Source organism: Emydura macquarii, unplaced genomic scaffold (assembly GCF_026122565.2).
Source record: "Emydura macquarii macquarii isolate MOO-44397 ecotype Brisbane River unplaced genomic scaffold, CSIRO-AGI_Emac_v2 contig_3219, whole genome shotgun sequence".
NCBI classification, from domain to species: Eukaryota; Metazoa; Chordata; order Testudines; family Chelidae; genus Emydura; species Emydura macquarii.
Genome location: NW_027133356.1, coordinates 433096 through 456233, shown reverse-complemented (window position 1 = coordinate 456233; position 23138 = coordinate 433096). Strand labels below are relative to the sequence as shown.

Below are 23138 nucleotides of genomic sequence, written 5' to 3'. Positions count from 1 at the left end.
CCTACTTTACTGCTCCATCTTTCTTTAATCTGACTTTAATTTCTTATTAGGGAAGCTTACATGTAAAAAATACCTTGTGCCACAGTAGGCCCTCAAGGGTTTTCCTGGGTGAATACTTAACAGTATTTTCTTTTTCTTTACTTCTCAGGAAAGGAGACGGGAGAGAAACTTCCCACTGAAAGGACTTTTTTTTTTTTTTTTTAAAAGATGAATACACCCCAAGAACTGTAACCCAAATGTTTCTCTGTCCGTGGAGAAGATTTCATTTTTGAAACAAGATTTCTACGGAAGGTATGACTATTTACTATTCCTCTTTCAGGCTCATTTGTTTCGTAATAAATACAACTGTATAATGCATCATAGTATTTAGAACTTGAAAATTTTACTTGGCATCTTCTACCTAGAGGTAGGTAAGAAGGAGGGTGGTGATGCTGGGAGGGCTCTAACCAATGAGATTCAGTTGCCGAAACATCTTGGTGGGAAACCCAGCTCCTCTGCCACCATTTTGAGGCCTGTGATATACAGGTGCTCAGTCTGGATGATCTAATGGTCCCTTCTGGCCTTAAATCTGTGACTCTATTACTCATAGATAAGGGCATGAGGTATCATTGTATCACTGTGAGTCTGACCTCCATATAACACACCCCATAAGATTTACCTGAACTCTTAGAATTAGAACATCTCTTTTAGAAAAGCTTCCAGTCTTGATTTTAACATTTCCAATGATGGAGAATCCACCACAACCCTTACTAAGTTGTTCCAGTGATTCCTTGCCTTCCCTATTAAAAATTTGCACCTTATTTCCAGTCTGTTTGTTTAGCTTCAGTTTTGAACCATCGAATCTTATTAAACCATAGTCTGCTAGATTGAAAAGCATATTAAAGCATTTTTATTCCACATGTAGGTACTTAGAGACTGTCAGCAGTTCACGCCTTAAAGAGAAGTTAAGGTAAATAGATAAAATCGAGGAGCTCAATCATTGTAAGGCATGTTTCTTCTTCAAGTGATTGCACATGTCCATTCCTCTTCAGATGTGTGCATGCCCAGTGCACCAGAGCTGGAGATTTTCTTCCCCCTAGAAATACCTTTGAGAGTGATGTGCATGCTCTTAGCACCCTTGTACTGCTGTACAATGGTATAAAGGGCAGGACTGACTCTGACACCACCCCACTCCAAAGTTCCTTCTTACTGCCTTTGATCAGTAGAGTGTGTTTTCTCCCACTCGAGATTTATCTCCTTCTGTAAATAGTTAGTTAGACCTTGTCTACACACAAAAAATAAGTCGAAATAACATATGTTGACTTACAGCCACCGCAGTAATTACAGCTGGCTCTCCCCCACAACTTCCTATTCCTTGCCAGGAGCCAGTTCTGGGCTTTTCCCATCCCTATTCCCCATCGGGAGCAGGGGGAAGCCACCATGGACTTTCCCTCTCCCTGTTCCCAGGGAGAAGCAGCCCAGGGCTTCTCATGCTTGAGGAGTGGGGTTCAGCTGCTCCAGGTTCTCACCCTGCTGCCTGCCTGCTGAGCCATGAAATTGACAAGGCAACCAGGCTTCTGACAGGGAGCAGGCATAGAAGCCCCCCAAGGCTTCTCCCCTCCCTGCCGGGACCCAGAGTCCAGCCGCCCGCAGCTTCTCCCATCCCAGCTGACAGCCAGGAGCCTGGGGCTTTTTGCCCTGCTCCCAACTGGTTTTCTTGTCAATTTCAGGGCTCTGCTGGAGCTCTGAAATTGACAAGAATGACAGCTAACTATCAAGGTAAGGGGGACAATGAAAGGAGGACGCAGTATTTACATTGACACTGCGTCGCCCCATCTATGCTGACTTAAGCCCTACAGTTCTCGTTGAGGTGGTTTTATTATGCCGGCATAGCAGGGGAGTTACATCAGTGAGAGGCACCTTTCAGTGTGTACATCTCCACTATTTTGTTGACAAAAGCTGACAAAACTCTCTAGTGTAGACAAGTCCTTAGTTAGTACTTGCCAGTGTAGGTTTTCTTTGTTGTTTTCTGTTACAGCTTTGGGTGAGGGATCCCTGCCATGCAAAGGGTACTGTCGTATGCCTTTGTCTCTGTTCTTTAAGTCTTGTGCCAACTGCAGAAAATTTGTGCTGGTGAGTGGCCCTTATTCCAGGTAGGGTCATATTTGAGACTGTTGCGAGATCTGCTGGGACTCCTATCCAGACAAAAAAGGATAGAGAGGTGAGACTGCATCACCTTTTCTGGAGGCTGCCCTGTACGCACTTTCTGAACCAAGTACTTCTACCTTGGTTAAGAATGCCCTTCCGGCATTGCATTGGAAAGTCAGCCTGATCATTTTCTCCAGTGCCAAGGAAGAAGCATGGGGATCACATCATCATTTCTTGAAGGAGTTGAGCCCGTCTAAAAGATTAATGTACCGAGTAACGTCCACTAGTAATGTGGAGTGTCACCTAGAACGTCCATCAGGAGGTGGAGTGTCATCTGGAAATTGACACTCTCTCTGCTTCTTGTCAAGGGTCGTTGACTCCAGCACTGTGCCTGGACCTTTGAGGCTGACCCGACTGTGATGCCAACCCCTTGGATGCAGCAGCAGCAGAGAAATATATCAGTACCAAAAATGCCAAAGGCCTATGCAATAGCACAGGACCCGCTGCGCTTCTCGGTCCTGGATTCTTTGGTAGTGCTGGAGACAAATTGACTGGTACCAGTTGATTCTCAGGTTGCATCTGTGGACTTACCTCCGAGATATGTTTAGCCCTCAGTGCTGTGGGTGGCTACATCATCAGACTGTCAGCGCTCCTTTACCCGGTACAGTCTAGTGGTAAACTTGATATGCTGTCTCTGGTACCAACATCTCCAGAGAGACCTCACCGCTCCGTCACTTCTGGTACGCCACCTCTCTGGTCAGGCAACACAAGATCCTTGTCTGAGTATGATGTAGGTGCCTATGGTCCTCGCTCCTGGGATAGAAGGCAAAATTCACCTTCATCACCAGGGTTCTACTCTTGGAACCTGTCAGATTTTCTGGAGTAGTCCCATGGAAATTCAGATCCTTAGCGTGGTCATGGATGGTGTCCTATGTCTTATTGAAACGCACAGAGGAGGCCCTTGATGTTATTTCCAGGACTGGGGCTGGTACTGATTAGGAATGTCAAGACCAGCCTCAGATTTTGGAAACTTGAGCCATCTCAGTACAAGAGGCTCAAACTCAGCCTCCCCCTCCTCCTCATCTGATGAGGCTACAGTGTGTGGGGATCCTTTGCCTGTCCAGGATGACTACAGGGTCTACCAAGAATTACTAGAGAAAGTAGCTGTCGGAGCCAGCTGCAGCAGAGTCAGTCTCCTAGCAACACACTGGGTATAGCTGACCCTGGCAGGGGTTGCCTGATTGGTGGAGGGGGAGAGCTCAGCTGCTACTTGATCCAGCACCAGCCAGAGTTTGCTGGCTGCTCAATGTGTTCCATACCACAACTGTGCTTAATCCTGCTTCCGTCCAGTCCGTGCCTGCTCCTGCCCCGCTTGCTCTTGTGCCGCTCCAGTTCCTGCCCTACCCCATTGTTGACATCCCTGGCTCTGACCCCCAGCTCTGCTTCCTGACCACACCTTCACCCACTGGCTGTGGCATACAGCTTCTGATCCCAGGCTCTGGCCCCTTGCCTTGCTTCCCACCTGCACCTCAGGCCCACCTATTGGCTCTGGGATTTGGCTTCCGATACCTGGCTCTGCTCTCAACTGCCCTGCAAGCTGTCCTGTCACCCTGACTCTGGCTCAGTTCTGCTCTAACCTCTAGGCCTGGTCACCCCCATGGGCTGACCATGAGGCATGACTGTCCATGTCCCCGTCATGATCCTGACAGTAACTAGCTCCTTTAATATTAAGGCTGAGGTTCTTCAGGAGAGTTTCCATAGGCTAGGGGACATGCTGGGTTCAGCAGAACCTTCTTCATTGGCTCTACCTATAAATGAAACCATTCTAGAAACTACAAAATATTTGTGGCAAATGCCATTCTCTCTGCCTCCAACAATGAAAAGGACAGAGAGAAGGTTCCATGTCCTTTCTCAGGGCTATGAACGTTTTTACACGCACTCTGCCAGGTTCCCTAGTTCCCTAGTTGTCTCGGCAGTGAATGAAAGAGTGACTGTCTTCTATCCCAAAGAACAGAGTTGCAGAGAGACTAGAACTTTCCAGTAGAAGATTTATTTGACTGGTTTTTTTTAGGCTGTCTGGAAATCCTTGACTGCCTTGTCGAGGTCAGGTTACTCAACACGTTGCGTGCCAGTTTCTCCCTCCCCTATTTTTACTAATAAGTTATCCCACTTCCAATATGGGTGGGCCCATATAACCACAGATTGGTGGATTTTAAATACTGTGGAACAGGGATATTCCCTTCAGTTTATTTCTGGCCCTCTCTCCCATCCTTCTTCTTTTCAGGAACCACTCTCATGAGGCTGTCCTTCTCCAGGAGGTCCAGTTTCTCCTCCATTTGGGAGCCATAGAAGAGGTTCCCCCTCTCCACCAAAGGAACGATTTCTATTCATGTTATTTCCTGATTCCAAAGGCAAAAGGAGATCTCAGACTCGTGAAATTTGAACAAAAATATATAAAAACAATAAGGTTTTGTGTGGTCACCCTTGCCTTCAGCATCCCCTGTCTGGTACACTGCCCTCAACTTGAAGGATGCATATTTCCATGTGGCTATCCATCAGAGCCACAGAAGATTCCTAAGATTTTTGATCAACACTCATTTTCAGTGTATGGTCCTGCCCTTTGGCCTGTCTGCTGCCCTGCAAGTATTTACAAAATACGCGGTGGTGATGGTGACTGCATTCCGAAGGAAAGTAGGGGTGGAAATATTTCCTTATCTGAACAATTGACTGGTACGATGTCGATCCAAGTTTCAAGTAGAACTCAGTCTTTGCAGGATCTAATCTGAGTCTGTGGATCAATGAGGACAAGTCGGTCTTTCCCCAGGTTAGAGAATATTATTTATAGGGGCGATCCTGGATTCTACAGTAGCCAGCCAGGGTGTTCCTACCTCAGGTCAGATTACAGACAATGTTAAATATTTCCACAAATCTCAAAGTACATCCAATCACAACAGTAAGAAACTGCATCAGACAACCGGGCACGTGACGTCCTACACGTATGTGGTTTGGCAGGCCAGATTTAGTCTCAGAAAGTTGCAGATCTGGTTGAAGTCTGTGTACTCCTTGGCTTGACAATCATTGGACAGGCTGATTTCAGGTAACTATAGCAGTACTAGCCTTCTTGAATTGGTGGACAGATCCAGCTAACGTGTGTGTGTGAGTTCTATTTAACTTTCCCTTAACACATTTACTCTGGTTACAGATGCTTTTTCTGTAGGGTGGGGATCTCATCTAGATCTGAAAGTCTGTGGTATCATCAGGATTTGTGGGAGTTATGTGGGAGTTGCAGGTTGTTCATCTGGTCTTTCAGGCTTTTCTCCCTCACATCAAGGGAGACTCTCTACAAGTCCTCACAGACAACACGGCTGAACAGACAAGGAGGGGCCAGATCAGAGAGTGCCTGTCAAGAGGCGATACATCTTTGGGAGTTTTGTTCCACCAAAGCAGTATATCTCAAAGCCTCCTACCTTCTTGGTGTTCATAACAGCTTGGCTGATCACCTGAGCAGATTGTTCAACAGAGCTCACGAGTGGTCTTTCAGGCTGGATATCGTGAGATTCATTTTTCAAATCTGGGGGGGGAGGGTCTCTTACATAGGCCTGTTGGCTCACTCTCTGTTGTGATGAGTACAGTGCATTTGTTTCAATGCAGGTCACAGTCAGGGCTCTCTGGATGTGTTCCTACTTTCTTGGAAAGACAAACTGCTGTATGCCTACCTTCCTATTCATCTCCTTCCCCATACCACAGGGTTGGCCTTGCCGACATTGGTTTTCCAGTCTGCTGAGTCTCTTTGCCAGAACTCATTTAACAGAACCTGATCTCCCAGGACTGTGATTGCCTGTTGCATCCCAACCTAGGCACTCTACAGCATTTTTGGGAGCTATTATCTCTGCGAAAAGGGTGGCGGAGTTACAAACATTAGTAGTTGACCCACCTTACACAGTTTTTTATAAGGACAAGGCATGTTTGCATCTGCATCTAAAATTCCTGATGAAAGTAGCATGATTCCACCTCAGTCAAGCCATATACTTACCAGTTCTTTCCTAAGACTCATTCTCATAAGGATGAGGAGAGGCTGCATACCATCGATGTTAAAAGTGCATTGGCTTTTTACTTGGACAGGACTAGGTCTTTTAGGTCATCATCCCAGCTGTTCATCTCAGTAGTGGACAGGATGAAAGGCCTTTCAGTTTGACTCAGAGGATTTTGTCCTGTTTGTCCTGTACTATGACATACATACACTTTCAAAGCAGGGTGCTAGCACATGCTACAAAATCTCAAGCTAGCTGAGCCAAAAAAGCTGCAGATATCTATGTCAGACATTTGCAGAGCGGCAACTTGGTCATTGATACACACTTTGACAATTCATTATGCTATGTCACAGCATTCCAGAGATGATGCCAAGTTTGGATGAATGATTCTTCAGTCCTTCTTCAGGCAGACTACTAAACCGATCTCTGGTTTGAACTGCTTGAGAGTCACCTGAAGTTTAATGGACATGTGCAATCATTCGAAGAAAAAATGGCTACTAACTTGTTCTGTAACTCTTGTTCTTCGAGAAATATTGCACATGTGCATTCCACGACCCACCCTCCTTCCCCTCTGTATAGGAGTATTTATTCAGTAAAAAGGGAACTGATGGGTGTTGGGGGCATCTCTGCCCTTTATACCATAGTGCAGTGAGCAGGAGTTCTAAGAGCGCATGCTCTGCCCTGACGTGTACTACTAGGGGAAAAATCTCCAGCTGTGGCACACTGGGCGTTCATGCACTTGAAGTGGAATGGACATATCTCAAAGAACAACAATTACAGAACAGACGAGTAACAGTTTTTTAAAAAATCCTTTGATCCTTCTCGTGGATCTTCTCTGAACCCTGTCCAGTTTATCAACATCCAACATGACAAAGCAGACAGCTGTATTCTGCATAAACTGGGGCCTGCACTGCATCGGCCTTCAATCATAAATACATTGAGTAACATTAATTCAGTCTGAAGGTGATAAATGTGTGGATTGCTCTAGCTTGATTCTTGTTTTTGAGGAAGAGACAGTGTTTCCTAGAAAGCTGCAGGAGAAAAAAACATTTTTTTTCACTGCTGATGCTATCTGCTTTCTAGGCTTAGTGAAAAGTTGAACAGAACTGTGAGGCTTCACCATTTGACTGACTGGGATGGATGCTTTCAGGGGAAGCGGACAGCAGTGTTCATCTAGTTCTTCTAAGTGTTTCTCTTTTCTGACCAGTATTCAAACTGAGCCATCTGATCTGTCTGGTCTAGTCTATATAGGTTGTATACAATGTTCATCACCATAGTATCTGAGCGCATTCTGGTAGTTCATTAAGCAACATGATTACAGATCCTATGTTGTTCTCTCATTCTCTACCCAGAAGGAGAATTGTGTGCAGAGGAATGTTTTGTTTTGATGATGCACATTGCACTTGGAGCAGAGGGTAGTTCTATATGTTTATGGTAGTTTGTAATGCTGAGGAGACATGCTGCAATGTTCTGAACTAGTTGGGGTTTCCAACGTGCTGAAGGCTTCATGCCCAGGTATATTACCTTGTTGTTATTCAGCCAAGAGGCGATCAAAGCATGAGTATCTGAAACCAGGTCTTCTACCTGGATGGGATGGAGTTGCCTAGCCAAGCAAAGCAGGTAGGAAGCATTACTTGTGGATTCTGCTATGTGAGAGTTCAGCGTCAATGAGGATTCCAAGAATATGTCTAGACTATGGACTGAATGGACTAGTTGTGGGCGTGTATCTTTAACCAATGGAGACTGCACCGAGGCTGCAGGCTCTTCAAAATACCTTCCTCTGCCCTCCAGTATCACTGCTGGTTAGCGTGGGTTCAGCTTCAGCCAGCTGTTCTTCATCCAAGAGCTGATCTCATCCAAGCACTGCGCTATCTTGGTGGTATTGCTGATATTTGAGTCCATGTTGTTTGACAGTTCCAGTGGTGGTTCCATGTAGATACTGAAAAGAAACAGAGAATTGAACCTTGTGGAACTTTACAGGCGAGGGGACTAGTGGTAAAGGTGCGGTTTCCCATTACAACTCACTGGGTGCAGCCCTCCAGGAAGAACTCAGACCATTTTAGTGCATTATCCTGGACCCATGCCGTGTTGAGACAACAAATTCTCAGGAAAGACAGCAGAACTTCATGACCAACAGCATCAAATGCTGACTGTCTGTTTTAGGCATTGTGATATTCTTGTGATGACACTGGTTGCACCTGTAGAAAAGTTGATGTTCAGCTCAGTTTGGCATTGGAGCCTGTGGTGACTTACCACCTCTTCAAGTGGTCTCATGTAGATTTTGAAGAGGAGGCGAATTAAAATGGATACCTCTGGGACAGGTGGGAGTGTCTCTTGGTGAAGAGAAGCCCATCACCACTTGGTAGGTTTGTTTGGAGAGGACTGATTGGATTGCCATAGACAACAAATGCTTTGATGGAGTATTGCAGCATTCAGAACTAAGTGCAAAACCTATCTTACATTAGATAATCTATGTAAAGACTTTCTCTCTCTTACATGCAGCCCTACCTATTACCTTTCAGGTGATCCACAAACACAAAGAAAGGGGAAAATTTGTTTTTTGTTACATTCTTAAATTAGGAGGTGCTCAGTTACAACAGTAATGAGGATCTTATAAGAAGAGCCCTTTGGATTTCATGATTCCATAGATGTGGAATTTGCCTTGGAATTCAACTCTGTGCTCCAGAATCTCAGCTTTCATTTAAAAATATTTTTTAGCCCATATACTTGCAGAGATGATCTTGAAAATGTGAAGTGAGTGCATCCAATGTTGTTTAAAGAATCGTCAGGGATGGAGAATCTACCACAACCTTTGGTAATTTTTTCTAATGGTTAATTACTCTCACTGTTAAACATTTATGCCTTATTTCTAGTCTGAATTTGTCTAGCTTCAAATTCCTGTGATTGGATTGTGTTAGACCTTTCTCGGTTAGACTGAAGAGTTCATCATAAATATTTTTTCCCCATGTAAACCCTTTTAGACTGTAATCAAGTCTTCCCTTAACCCTTTCTTCAAGCTAAATAAATTGAGCTCTTTGAGTCTGTCACTGTCAGGAATGTTTTCTAATCTTTAATCATTCTCGTGGCTCTTTTCTGAACTCTCTCCAGTTTATCAATTGCTGAAGCCAGTTACAAACTGCCCACTTCTCTGTTATGTTTCTGGGGAAGAAGGTTCTGAGGTGGGTTGTCTGGATGGAGTAATGAGAGCCACAGCCCTAGGAAGCTGGGCTGCCTGAAGAGTATAGCGGGGGGAAAATCCTCAGAATAATACTTATTTTTAACAATCAGTGAGTTTTGGATCAATGAGTGTTTTCAGCTGAGCTGCACATGTGTGTGTTTTGCATGGGAGGGAAGAAGGAGAGAGAATGAAACATATTTTATGGCTATAAATCGATTGTTGCCAGAGAATTTAGGAGTGCTTATTTTATAACACACAGAAGTACACATATAAATAGATAAGGTGTTGCAAACAATATCCTGAGGAATGACTTTTTAATTAAATAACTGTATTGTCATGTACAACTCATATATAAACTTATGAAAAATTCTTCTGACCATTTCAGCATTGAGTTCTATACAAAATGTCTACAGCATTCTTTTACAATTAAATGAAGTCTAATAGTTGTAATAATGCTAATAGCCAAGCTTTCAAAGAAAGGCAATGAATCAGTCTTGCATCTTCTCTTAGATTACACTGACTAAATGATTCATCTAGTGGTTGACATTTTAATAGCTCATCTCGTGGTAAATATTGAAGACTGCGTCTTTTCTCTAGCTCTGCTGTGTCCCGTCCTCCCCCCCAAAAGCCCAGATAGATATTTTGACACACTTAGGGCTTGTCGTCGCAGCATTAGTAAACGCAAGTTAGCATGCTTGAGTTACTGCATTTGAGCTACAGTGAGTGACGAAAACAAGATTGAAGCTTCAAAATTACACTGGAGTTGTACAGAGTGATTTGATTAAATGCACTAGGAGCCAGAGGGCAAGGAAAGTAAAGGTCCTTTTCTTAGAGGGTAAGGAGAGTGAATAACTGACAACATCAAGAAGGCCGAGGTGTTTAATGCCCGTTTTGCTTCAGTCTTCACTAAAAAGGGTAATGGTGACCAGATACTCCACACAAGTAATATTAACAACAAGGGGGAAGTATTAAAGCCAAAATAGGGAAAGAACAGATAATATAATATTTGGATAAGTTACATGTATTCAAGTTGGTAGAGGCTGCTGAAATTCATCCTAGGGTACTTAAGGTACTAGCTGAAGCATTCTCGGAACCGTTAGCAATTGTCTTTGAGAACTCATGGAGAATGGGTGAGGTCTCAGAGGACTGAAGAAGGGTAAATGTAGTACCTATCTTTAAAAAGGGGAACAAAGAAGACCAGAGGTATTATAGACCGGTGAGCCTAACTTCGATACCTGGAAAAACAGCGGAACAAATTATTAAACAATCGGTTTGTAAGTACCTAGATGATAACACAGTAAAAGTAATTGCATAGATTTGTTCTTGAAAAATCCAATTTGGCTAACAACCTCATTTCCGTCTTTGACCTGGGCTACTGGCTTAGTGGATACGAAGGAAGCAGTAGACGTGATATATCTTGATTTTAGTAGGTCTTTTTACACCGTCTCACATGACATTCTCATAAGCAAACTAGGGAAACGTGGTGTAAATGAATTACTATAAATTGTGTGCACAGTTGGTTGAAAGATCACATTCAAAGTTGTCCATGGTTTGCTATCAAACTGGAAGGTCGTATCTAGTGGGGTCATGTAAGGGGTCTCTTCTGAGTCTGGTACTGTTTAGTATTTTTATTAATGACTTGGATAATGGAATGGAGAATATGCTTATAAAGCCGATGGATGACATCAAGCTGGGAGGGATTGCAAGTGCTTTGGAGGATAGGATTAGAATTTAAAATTGGAGAATTGGTCTGAAATCAACAAGATGAAATTCAATAAAGACAAAATACTATATTTAAGAAGGAAAAATCAAATGCTCAACAACAAAATGAGGAATAACTTGCTAGTTGGTAATGCTGCTGAAAAGGATCTGAGGTTTATAGTGCATCACAAATTGAATATGAGCCAACAATGTGATGGAGTTGTGAAAAAGGCTAATAACATTCTGGGGTTTGTTAATAGGAGTGTCATATGTAAGACATGAGAAGTAATTGTCCCACTGTATTTGTCACTGCTGGGGACTCAGCTAGAGAACTGTGTGCATTTGTGCGCCACACTTTAGGAAATGTGGACAAATTGGAGAGAGTTTAGAAGAAAAAAACAAAAATTATTAAAGGTTTAGAAAACCTGACCTCCGAGGAAAAGTTAAGTCTTTAGTCTAGTTTATTCTTGAGAAAAGAAGATTGAGGGAGGATCTGATAACAGCCTTCAGATATGTTAAAGGCTATTATAAAGAGGATAGCGATCAATGGCTCTCCATGTCCATTGAAGATAGGACAAAAATAAAGAGCTTATGCCTGGTCTACACTACAGTTAAGCAGCCTATGTCGACTGAACTATGGAAGTTTCTAAAATTTCATTTCTGCTGATGTAACTACCATGGTCCTGCCTCAGTGCAGGGGGTTGCACTTGATGACCTCTCGAGGTCCCTTGCAGCCCTGCATTTCTATGATTCAGTGATGTGTAGCACAGAGTAATTGGATTAGAAGAGTGATAGGATTAGCTGCTGAGTTGTTTTAAATTGAGCTGTTGCACCTCCACTGCATTACTAATAGAACATCAGCATCACTCAAGCGTAAACAAACTAGCAAACACAATGCATTTTAATACTGCCACATGTAAATGCATACATCTAGGAATAAAGAATGTAAGCCATACTTAATGGATGGGGCACTCTATCCTGGGAAGCAGTGACTCTGAAAAAGATTTTGGGGGCCATGGTGGTTAATCAGCTGAACATAAACATCCAGTGTGATGCTCTGGCCAAAAGAGCTAATGTTTTCCTGGGATGCATAAATAGGCGAATCTTGAGTAGGAGCCGAGAGGTTATTTTACCTCTATATTTGGCAGTGGTGCCCACAATTCAAGAAGGTTGTTGATAAACTGGAGAGGGTTCAGAGAAAAGCTATGTGACTGATTAAAGAATTAGGAAACATGTCTTATAGTGATAGACTCAAAGAGCTCAGACTAGTTAGTTTAACCAAAAGAAGCATTTTGAGTACATCAGAAGCAGGAATGTTCTGATGTACTTTAAAAAAAGATCCTTACGGTTAGTTTTTACATCTCAAGCAAGTTGCTTCTCAAATTCTTTCTTGCTCTCCTTATTATGCTTGTACACTTAACTGTGAGAGTTTGCACTTTCCTATTATCTGCAATAGAATTTGACTTCCAAATAATGAAAGATGCCTTTTTGCCTCTAATGGGATTACTCAGCTGTTAGCCATGATGGCACTCTTTTGGTCCCCGTATTGTCTTGTCTGATTTGGGGTATACATTTAGTCTTGAGTCTATATTATGGCATTTTTAAATAGAACTCCTGCTTGTTCCAGTCCTTTTAATTTTTGTGTAACAAGCATTCTCATTTTTGTGCAGCTCTCCTTTTTAAAGTTAAATGTAACCATGTTGGGTTTTTATTTTTGGTGGTATCCCCCCGACCATGATGTTAAATTTAGCTACATTATAGTCAGTATTACCAAGAAGTTCAGGTGTAGTTACCACTTGGACCAGATCCTTAGAGCCCTGCAAATCCGCAGATGTGGTTGTATTGTTCACCATGTTTGGGGATTGCAGATCGGATGGAGATATAATGAGATTCCTGCATTTACTTCAGAGACACAAAGCTCTCTTCCCCCAAAGAGAGAGAAGTGTAACATAGACCAACGTACACAGCAAAGTCCACCCCCTTCCCATAGAAAGAGAGACTAAATATTACCTGTCTCTTCCCCCCCGCCCCCCCAAAATACAGAGAAAGGGGATGTCATAGATCATGGCTTCCTGACTTACTTTGCAGAAGCAGCTGCCTCCCTCTCCAACTGCCCTGATTCCAGGACAATGAAGTCGGGAGAGGTTTCCTAAATTGCTTGACTGCTTAAACTGCGGTGAAAGGAGCATGGGGGATTTTGCTGGCTGTCTTGATTTATCAAACACTGGCTGGGTGGCAGGAGAGCACCTTCACCCCTTTCTGTGCCCCTCACCCCTGCACCCCTCTCCTCCACCCCCTACCTCGGTGCCCCCCTCCTTCGTCTTCCTCATGTGCTCATGTGGGAAAAATGACCTGGAGTCACAGAGCGCCCTAGGGGATGCGGAGGATGACCTGCCAAAGGGGCTCAGCCTTTGCAAGCCGTGGCACAAATTAAGCATGTGCCGGTGGCTGGAGAGCACCTTCAACCCCCCTCCTGTGCCCCTAACCACTGCACTGTGTCCCCTTTACCCCCACCCCTTCATCCCCCCCTTCGCCCCTCATCCCTGCACAGTGCCCCCTTCGCCCCTAATCCCTGCACCTCTCCTGCGCCCATGTGGGGAAACTGACCTGGAATCATGGAATGCCTGTTGCTCTTCACCCCCTCCCTTCCATAGGAGGACTCAAAGATGACCTGCCAGGGGCTGCTCCAGGACACAAATTAAGTTCTGTAGTCCTGCCATTGTATTCCCCATGCATACTTCCACAGGGAGAACAGACTGCCTGTCCCTTGCTGATGAGAATGTGATGCAGACACAGATAAAAGACAGTTCCAGAGGGGTAGCCGTGTTAGTCTGTATACAGCAAAAACAACGAGAGTTCTGTGGCACTTTAAAGACAAACAAATTTAATTTTTGTAGGCATAAGCTTTCGTGAGACTCAGCTCACTTCGTCAGATGCAGAGGTAGAATGATACAGTAAATAGGAAACATAGATATACAAGTGCATAGAGAACAATGGGGGAGGTGGATGAAAGCCGGGTACTTGAGGGCTAATGACAGTCATTGAGTAGGAGGTAAGAATGGGTGAGCAAAGCGATTTACCTTTTGTAATGAGAGAGCCATTCCAAATCTCTGTTTAAACCCAGTTTGAATGTGTCAAGTTTGCAAATCATTTCTAACTCAGCAGTTTCTCTTTGAAGTCTGTTTTTGGAGTCTTTTTGGAGAAGTACGGCGACTTTCAAGTCAGTGACAGTGTGCCCTGGGAGATTAAAGTGTTCTTCCACTGGTTTATGGATGTTATTATTTTTATGTCTGATTTGTGTCCATTTATCCTTGTGCGTAGTGATAGTCCAGTTTGGCCAATGTACATTGCAGAGGGGCATTGCTGGCACATGATGGCATATATAACATTAGTGAATGTACAGGTGAATGAGCCCCTTATGGTATGATTGATGTGGTTAGGACCAGAGATGTTGTCACTAGAGTTGATGTGTGATAAAAGACAGGTGCAGATCGTGGGTTGGGTACAAGTTGATTCTTGCGGATCAGATGCGGATCCAAGTTTCTGTATCTGCGCAGGCCTCTATGGATGCTATGCTCCACTCAGGGCTAAATCAAGAATTGCCTCTCTCCGTTTTCACACAGTAACTTTCTTATTGGGATTATGTTGATATATTATCTTTTGTTGCTTTATAGACTCAATGGTTGCGTGGTATTCCTATATGATATTCCTGCATGCTCAAGTCTTCCAGTTTCTGCTCTTAGGTTGTGTGAGCCATTTGCACTGGTTTAAGCACCAATAATTCAGTGTGTCAAATTTCTGTTTGCTTTTCCAAATCTTTCTTCCTTATGGAATTTTGGAGCTCGAGCATGCTGTGAAGCTGACTGCCTCCAGGCTGGCTTCTAGCCCTCTCTGCTGCATGTTCTGTTCTCTATGACCACAGCCTATGTCCTTACTAGCCTCTTTTACATGCTCAGCAACTATTCTTCATGGCCAGTCTAGTTCCTTTTGTTGAACTTTCTCCAGTAGAGTTTTGTTACTGCATTTAATTTTACTTTATTTTTATTTTACTCTTCTCAGTGGAGGCAATACTCGTTTTGTGCTAAATCAACAGTGTTAATCTGTCTTAATTCTTTAAAAACCACTCAGATCCCCATAACATCTAAAGGCATACTCCCTGTACAGGGACTCCAATTTCAATTGCCCCTCCTGTGTACCATCTAATGGCAGATCTCACTGATCCCTGTGTGGGAGGTCCCCTGCTTTTTGAAAAGCTTCATTTCCCCCATATTAACCTTCTTCCAAACATAGTAGACTTCAGAATTTTGACTGAGAATGAGGTAATGTCTGAGGAGGAATCCAGCCTGAGAGCTGGTGGGAGCCAGAAGTGGAATTCTGTTCACAAGTTCTCGTTAGTCAACAAAACAACTTAACTGTATTTTAAAGTCGGAACATCTATTACTGAGGGAATAAAGTAATATTTGTTCTTTATTGAGAAGCTTGGAGATTTTATGTGGGATGGAGACAGGTAAAGTCCCTGTTTTGGCTTCTTAGAGGTGCATATCCTTATAAAGACCCAGAGGAGGGAATTCTCCTGGCATCATTGGAAGCAAACAGAAAAATTGAATTTGAAGATGAAGTGACCTGGGTAGACTACTGGCAGAAGTGTTATTAAATATAGCCCCTGTGGTACCAAGGAAACTCCCAAAGTGAGCCAATGTACTTTTGATGAAGAGTTTGGTTAAGAAGTATTTCCATAGCACTCTGTGATTGAACCATTGATTGATTGATTCCCTCTAGGAAACCCAGATTTCAAATTCTAGCTGTTTCCACTCTCTCTCTTTGTGCCTCTGCTTCTCTTTCCGAGACTGCACAAATTACTAAAAGATTAACCATTTGGGGATTGTTGTCAAGGATTATCCCAGGTTTAGGGAAGTAATCTCTTCTCCCTGAAGTGCTATGTTAGATAAAGGGAAGTCAAAGCCCTTAGGGCGGGCGGAGGGTGGGGAAATCTTTGTATTACTTACATTACAGCCTTGATAGTCGAGCCATCAAATGCTACTTTTGAAGTGAATAACTTACCTCCAACATGTGTCACTTCAAGTGTAAAGTTGAATTTAGCATTATCCTTCTCCCATTATTGTGCCAGTGAAGGAGAATGAGAATGCAGGTATGTGATTTAATGTAAACCCTCCTTTAGTTATATAACTTGCCACAGCTGCAGCAATTAATTTTGGGAAAGAGACAGTTAAATCCTTACTTAAGACTCACCTCTCCCATCATGCCTGTGAAATTGATAGCGTGGTAAGTATTATTTTAAAACAAGCAAAGTACTTACGTGAAACACCAAGACGTTTTCATACCCAACTGAGTAACTCTCTGATGATATCACTGTAACTCTCAGCTTTTCGCAGAGTCACAGGGCAGGTTGTCATTGTGGAATGAGTAAAGAGTCTCTGAGTAGGACAGCTTACGGCTTAATAACAAGCTAGACTTGATTTCTCCGTTTGTGTTTTGCTAGTGCCTTGAGATTGGAGCCCTGTATGAGAGTGGCTCAGAACTCTCCTTCCATGTTAGAAGACTGATTTAGCCATTTCTAGGTGTTGAGGGGGCAACCAGGAAGCAGATCGTGAAATATGTTTGTTTTTCTTACCTCAACAATGGGCTTGAGATATGATGCAGAGTAGGCTGGTTCTGGAACAGAGGAAAGAGTAAGCCAGTTGAAGTTGGCTGAGTCACTAATGTCAGAATGGTATCAGGTTCTAAAATCAGAAGGCCTGGCTGTCACTTGTTTTGTGGCTGACAGCAGAGCAGTAGGAAAGGCAAGGAGTCTGAGGCCCTTAAAATACCTTTCACCCTTTCAGAGCAGTTGACAGCACGGAGGAAGTAGATGGTAATCATGTAGCGGAAATTGTTTGTCAGAGGTAGGACCAATGAGGGGGAGCAGGTTTCAAAACAGCTTTCTAACCTGCGACTTCAATATAGAGGATGCTCTTGGGAAGCATATTACTCTGCACTTTTGAATGTTTGTGAGCCATTTCTGTTCTTTATGCCACACATACTGTTTTCTTCAAAACTCCCATCCCTTTATTTCATCATTTTTCTGGTGGGCCAGGGCATCCTGGCATACTGTTGCAGTCATGCCCCATACCCATGCCATGTTTGTAACTCCAACTTGTTGTATTGTGTCTTAATGTTATGGAGGCTTTGGTCACAACTCAGTAGTTAAGTTTTGAGTCAAAGTTTTCTGTTTAAGGGGCACTTTTAAACATTTGTTGTGGTTTAAAAAAATCTAATTAAAATGGCAAAAAAATAAACACAGAATGTAAACTTTAAGTACTATTTGAATTTGTCATGGTGGTTTGATGAATATTGGGTTGATACAGAAAGAGTAATGCGTTACTAAACCACCCCTTTATGAAGTTTTCACTGGATTGTCTCCCCTGTCTTTGGATATCTGTTGAAAGAAATCTAAAACACTGTGGATCTGTGCAGTGCTCCCCATATGACTTTTCACGTGCTGATTAATCAGTTACAAATAGGTAATGTGTCTTTGTGTGTGTGCGTCAGTTCTCCATATTTGTAAAGAATTGTGCCAAACAAATGGGTTGTAGATAGCAGTGATAATGTAACATATCTACTTCTGTAAAACCTCCAGTAGGGGGTTGGTGGTGGTAGACAGAGACTCCCCCACCAAAACTTCCCATAAACTAAGGGAAAGTTCTTTGATCTGCGAACAGAGACCCTGAGTTCAGATTTCATTTCTAGCTATGGCTTACCTTCTCATATACTTCACCAACCTTTTTATTGACAAAGGTGATAAACCCCTAACCATAAAAGGAGCCAAGTCTGTGCTTCCACCCCGTTTTACAAATAAATTAATGGAGGTTACACAGGGTCATAACATGGTAGACCCAAATCCCAGCTCCTCAATTGCACTGCCTTTCAGATAATATAACCAAAGAACATTCAATCTCTAACTGCTAAACCACATGCTTTTCCCAGAGTCCGGAATAGAATCAAGTATGCTGCATCTCTGTGGTGCTACTGCTGGCTGGCAAACAGGTTTGTAAGGCATTGGGAAAATGTGTTTCAAGTTCTCCTGTGGAGGTTGAACTAAGTAGAGGCTATCAATTACTGCTGTAGCTCAAGTGGTATAGGACTGAGGTGTGAGTTTGAAGGTTCAGGGTTCAAACCCTGCTGTTGACTCAGTTGCATGTGACAGATTCTGATTTTCAAGGCTTTTAAAAACTGTTTACATAATTCACACAATGAAAAAACATCCTGTAAGTACTTTTGTAACTTGAACTATTATCTATAAATTATGGTGTGACACACCTCTGACCCTGGAGACATTCTCTCTCTCTCTCTCTCTCTCTCTCTGTGTGTGTGTGTGTGTGTGAGAGAGAAAATAAAACAAATCTCTGAAAAATCCCATCTAGAAAATAAACATATCTGCACTTAGTTCAGTGACAGTTCAGGTTGTGTTAACACACCCTATCAACTCAAAACCTTAAAAATAGGGCTAATGAAAGGTTACGGGTTGTCTGCTGCCTTGCCATTTCACATTGCCTACAATGCTGTTGACAGCATACTCCAGCGCACCGTAAGGCTTTCACTTCTGTCACCATGCTCTGGGTGACTGACTAAACTAAACTAAACTTCTGACTGTCAGAAGCTGGGACTGGATGACAGGGATCACTTGAAAATTGCCCTGCTATGTTCCCTCCCTCTGAAGCATCTGGCAGTGGCCACTGTCAGAAGACAGGAAACTGGGCTAGATGGACCATTGGTCTGACCTAGTATGGCCATTCTGAGATTCTTATGCTCAAAAGATACTGAAAAGTGATACATACCCCAGCTTCATGAAACTCTCACTCTAGCATAGAGCCGAAATGGCAACCTCAGCAATGTTAAGGCAGAATAACATCCCGAATGTATGTGTGAGTGCTGCTCTGTTGATTACAAGAGCATCTGAAGCCCTATTCTCCGCTTTTCTATTTTTAATGTCATTCTTAGTTTGAACAATGAGAGTCCTGTAGCACTTTAAAAACTAACAAATTTAATTTCTGCAGGCATAAGCTTTCGTGGGCTGTGACCCACTTCGTCAGATGGTGGGTTACAGCCCACGAAAGCTTATGCCTGCAGAAATTAAATTTGTTAGTCTTTAAAGTGCTACAGGACGCTCGTTTTTGCTGTATACAGACTAACACAGCTACCCCTCTGGAAATTCTTAGTTTGATATGTCCTTATGGTTTCATTTCTTTTAAATGTCTGTTTTTCCAAAAACTTATTTCCGTAAGACTTTTTTCCCCCACTTTGACTTTCTCCCCAGATCTTTTTTTCCCCCTTCAGAATTTTTCTCACCTTATTTCACTCCTCTGCCTCAATTCAACCCACTAATCTGTCTCCCTTCATTTTCCTTTCTGCCCCTTTCAGGTCTCTTGGAATGGGGCTGGAGCACATGCCTTAATTGTCCCTTGAATGCAAGTGATTGGATTATTAAGAGAATGACCGTGAATCAGATTATCTAGAAAAGTCAGGTTCGCTTACAGCCCTCCTGACATGTTGATTCAGCAAATGGCAGTTTTGAAGTTTAAAAATGGTTTTTTTGGCATAATGAGAAGGTAACTATTGACAAGAAATGCTTTTCCATTAGCATTCCAAAGCCAGCACTTTATATAGGGTGTATGGGATGTTCTGTGGTAATAGGATCCTGAAAGCAGCCAGTGGACATAATGAAATAAATAGACAGTGGGGCATGGTCATATAAGCTTTTCCCTCATGGATACCTGATACTCTATGATCCTTCCACCTGTGGATGCTCTTCTTTTTGAAATCTGTCCAGCTTCCCAGTGTACTGCCATCAGGAGAAGCTGTTCAGAGAAGTGATGGCTTCTCTAATTGCCCAATGTCTTCCTTTGCTTGAAAAAGCATGAGGATCCCCTGATATTGTTCTCTTCCTTTTTTTCCAGGCAGGAGCTTTCTCCATTGGTTCCCCCCCCCCCCCCTCCAATTTTTTTCTCCCTCTCTTTGATGCTCTTTGGCATCGTGTCATGAATGGTCATTCCACCCAGAGGTTGTCAGCATGATCTTCCAAAGATGGGAGACTCCCCAAATGGATCTGTTTGCATCCAGACAGAACAGGAAGTACCACAGGTTCTGCTTGCTCTGTGGGCTCGCCAGAGGCACGCTATCTTTTGCCTTTCTGCTCCCATGGGTTAGGGTGCTGCTTGTACACCTTCCCGCTGATATCTCTAGTTCACAAGGTCCTCTTGAAGAGCAAGCGGGACAAGGCGATTGTGAGGCTGATAGCTCTGGCATGGCCGTGCCAGCTGTGGTACAACATGCTGATGGAGCTCTCAACAGCAATCCTGTTGGAGATCCCACTCAAGCCAGACTACTCTCCCAGGACCATGGCCGTCTGTTGCACCTGAATCTACCATCCATGCATGTGATGGCTTGGCTGCTGCATGGCTGAATGCAGAGGAGTGGGCCTGCTCGATGCAAGTTCAGCAAGTCCTGATGGGCAGCAGAAAGCCTTCCACCAAAGCAACATACCTGGCCAAATGGAAATGGTTTTCCTGTTGGGCCTTGGACTGGAACCCTTTCTCCTCATTGAACCTCATTATAGTCCATTTTGGACTATCTGTTACATCTCAAGCATCAGGGTCTAGCCCTCCCGTTGCTTAAAGTTCACCTGATAATTATTTCCATCCCCTGGTCCAAAGTAGATCAGTGTTTTCCCACGAAGTGACGATCAGGTTCTTGAAAAATCTGGAAAGACTTTACCCACAAGTTAGGGATCCTATCCCTCCTTGGGACCTGAACCTAGTTCTGTCGAGGCTCATGGCCCCCCCTTCGAACTGTTAGCTTTGTGCTCCCCAATGCCCCTCTCCTAGAAGGTCATCTTCCTGGTGGCAATTACCTCAGCGCGAAGGGTCTCTGAGACTGGAGCGCTCACCTTGGAACCACCGTACACAGTGCTCTATAGGGTTGAGGTCCAGCTGCGACCCCACCCAGCCTTCTTACCAAAGGTCGCGTGTCAGTTCCACAATAACTGGCACATATTCCTATCGGTGTTGTTTCTGAAACCACGTGGATCCAGTGAGGAGTGTAGGTTGCACACCCTGGAGATTAGACGGGCCTTGGCCTTTTACATCGAGAGGACTAAATCCTTCTGTAGGGCGACACAGCTCTCCATTACAGTGGTGGATAGGATGAAAGGTCTGCTGGTTTCCTCCCAGAGGATCTCCTCGTAGATAACCACCTGCATCAAGTTCTGTTATAAACAAGCAAGAGTGCCTCCACCAGCAGTTGTAACAGCCCACTCTATCAGGGTGCAAGTCTCATCGGCAGCCTTCCTGGTGCAGGTGTCGGTTCAGGACATCTGTAGAGCTGCTACCTAGTCTTCAGTCCATACATTCACGTCCCAGTATGCTATAACCCAGCAGGCCTGGGACAATGCCAGCTTCAGCTGAACAGTGTTGTGAATGGCACATCCGTGAACTCTGAGCCCACCTCCAGAGATACTGCTTGTGAGTCACCTAGCTTAGAATCAACATGAGCAAGCACTCGAAGAAGAAAGAAAGGTCACTAACCTTCCATAACTGTTGCTCTTTGAGATGTGTTGCTCATGTCCATTCCATGACTTGCACTCCATCCTTACTGTTGCAGTTGACTGCAAGAAGGAACTGGGGGGAAAGGGGGAACGGCGCAGGGCTGGTGGTGCCTCATATACCGGTGCATGAACGTGGGACTCCAGAGGGTGACAGAGCTGGCCCTATGGATACCACTAAGGCAAAAAAATCTCCATTAGGGTAGCCATGCACATGGATGTGCACACACCTACCATGGAATGGACATGAGCAGCACATCCTGGCACAGTCAAGGAACTATGATATGATTGGAATAACTGAGACTTGGTGGGGTAACTCACATGACTGGAGCACTGTCCTGGATGGGTATAAACTGTTCAGGAAGGACAGGAAGAGGCGAAAGGGTGGAGGAGTTGCACTGTATGTAAGAAAGCACTATGATTGCTCTGAGCTCCAGTATGAAAATGGAGATAAGCCAGTTGAGAGTCTCTGCGTTAAGCTTGGAAGCAAGAACAATAAGGGTGACGTCGTGGTGGGTGTCTGTTATAGACCACCAGACCAGGAGGACGAGGTAGATGAGGCTTTCTTCAGTCAACTAGGGAAAGTTTCCAGTTCACAGGACCTGGTTCTCATGGGGGACTTCAATCACCTTGACATCTGCTGGAAGAGCAATATGGCAGAGCATAGACAACCCAGGAAGTTTTTGGAGAGTGTTGCGGACAACTTCCTGGTGCAAGTGCTGGAGAGAAGCCAACTAGGGGCCGTGCTCCTCTTGAACTGCTGCTCACAAGCAGGGAAGATTTGGTAGGGGAAGTAGAAGTGGGTGGCAACCTAGGCAGCAATGACCATGAGATGGTAGAGTTCAGGATCCTGACAAAAGGAAGAAAGGAGATCAGCGGGATATGGACCATGGACTTCAGAAAAACAGACTTTGACTCCCTCAGGAAGCTGATGGACAGGATCCCCTGGGAGGCTAATATGAGGGGGAAAGGGATCCAAGCGAGCTGGCTGTATTTTAAAGAAACCTTATTAGGGTGCAGGAACAAACCATCCTGATGTGCAGAAAGAATAGCAAATATGGTAGGCGCCCAGCTTGTCTTAACAAAGAAGTCTTTAGTGGGCTTAAACACAAAAAAGAAGCTCACAAGAAGTGGAAGCTAGGTCAGATGACTAGAGAGGATTATAAAAATACTGCTCGAACATGCAGGAATGAAATCAGGAAGGCCAAAGCGCAGTTGGAGTTGCAGCTAACAAGGGACGTGAAGGGGAACAAGAAGGGTTTCTACAGGAATATTACCAACAAGAGGAAGATTAGGGAAAGTGTGGGCCCCTTACACAAAGGAGAGGCAACCCAGTGACAGAGGATGTGGAGAAAGCTGAGGTACTCAATGCCTTTTTTGCCTCTGTGTTCACAGACAAGGTCAGCTCCCAGACTACTGCACTGGGCGGCACAGAATGGGTAGGAGGTGAACATGAGCAGGGGGTTGGACTAGATGACCTCCTGAGGTCCCTTCCAACTCTGAT

At 43.9% G+C, this 23138-nt stretch overlaps 1 protein-coding gene across 3 annotated transcripts in view; it reads left to right on the top strand.

The window, feature by feature from the left end:
- Positions 1-23138, top strand: part of PPP6R2 (protein phosphatase 6 regulatory subunit 2) — a 147285-nt gene that overhangs the window by 30790 nt on the left and 93357 nt on the right. For all 3 annotated transcript variants that reach the window (XM_067531404.1, XM_067531403.1, XM_067531402.1), the window contains exon 2: positions 149-291. The gene's annotated coding sequence lies outside the window, so the exon portion shown is untranslated. The remainder of the gene's footprint in view (positions 1-148; positions 292-23138) is intronic.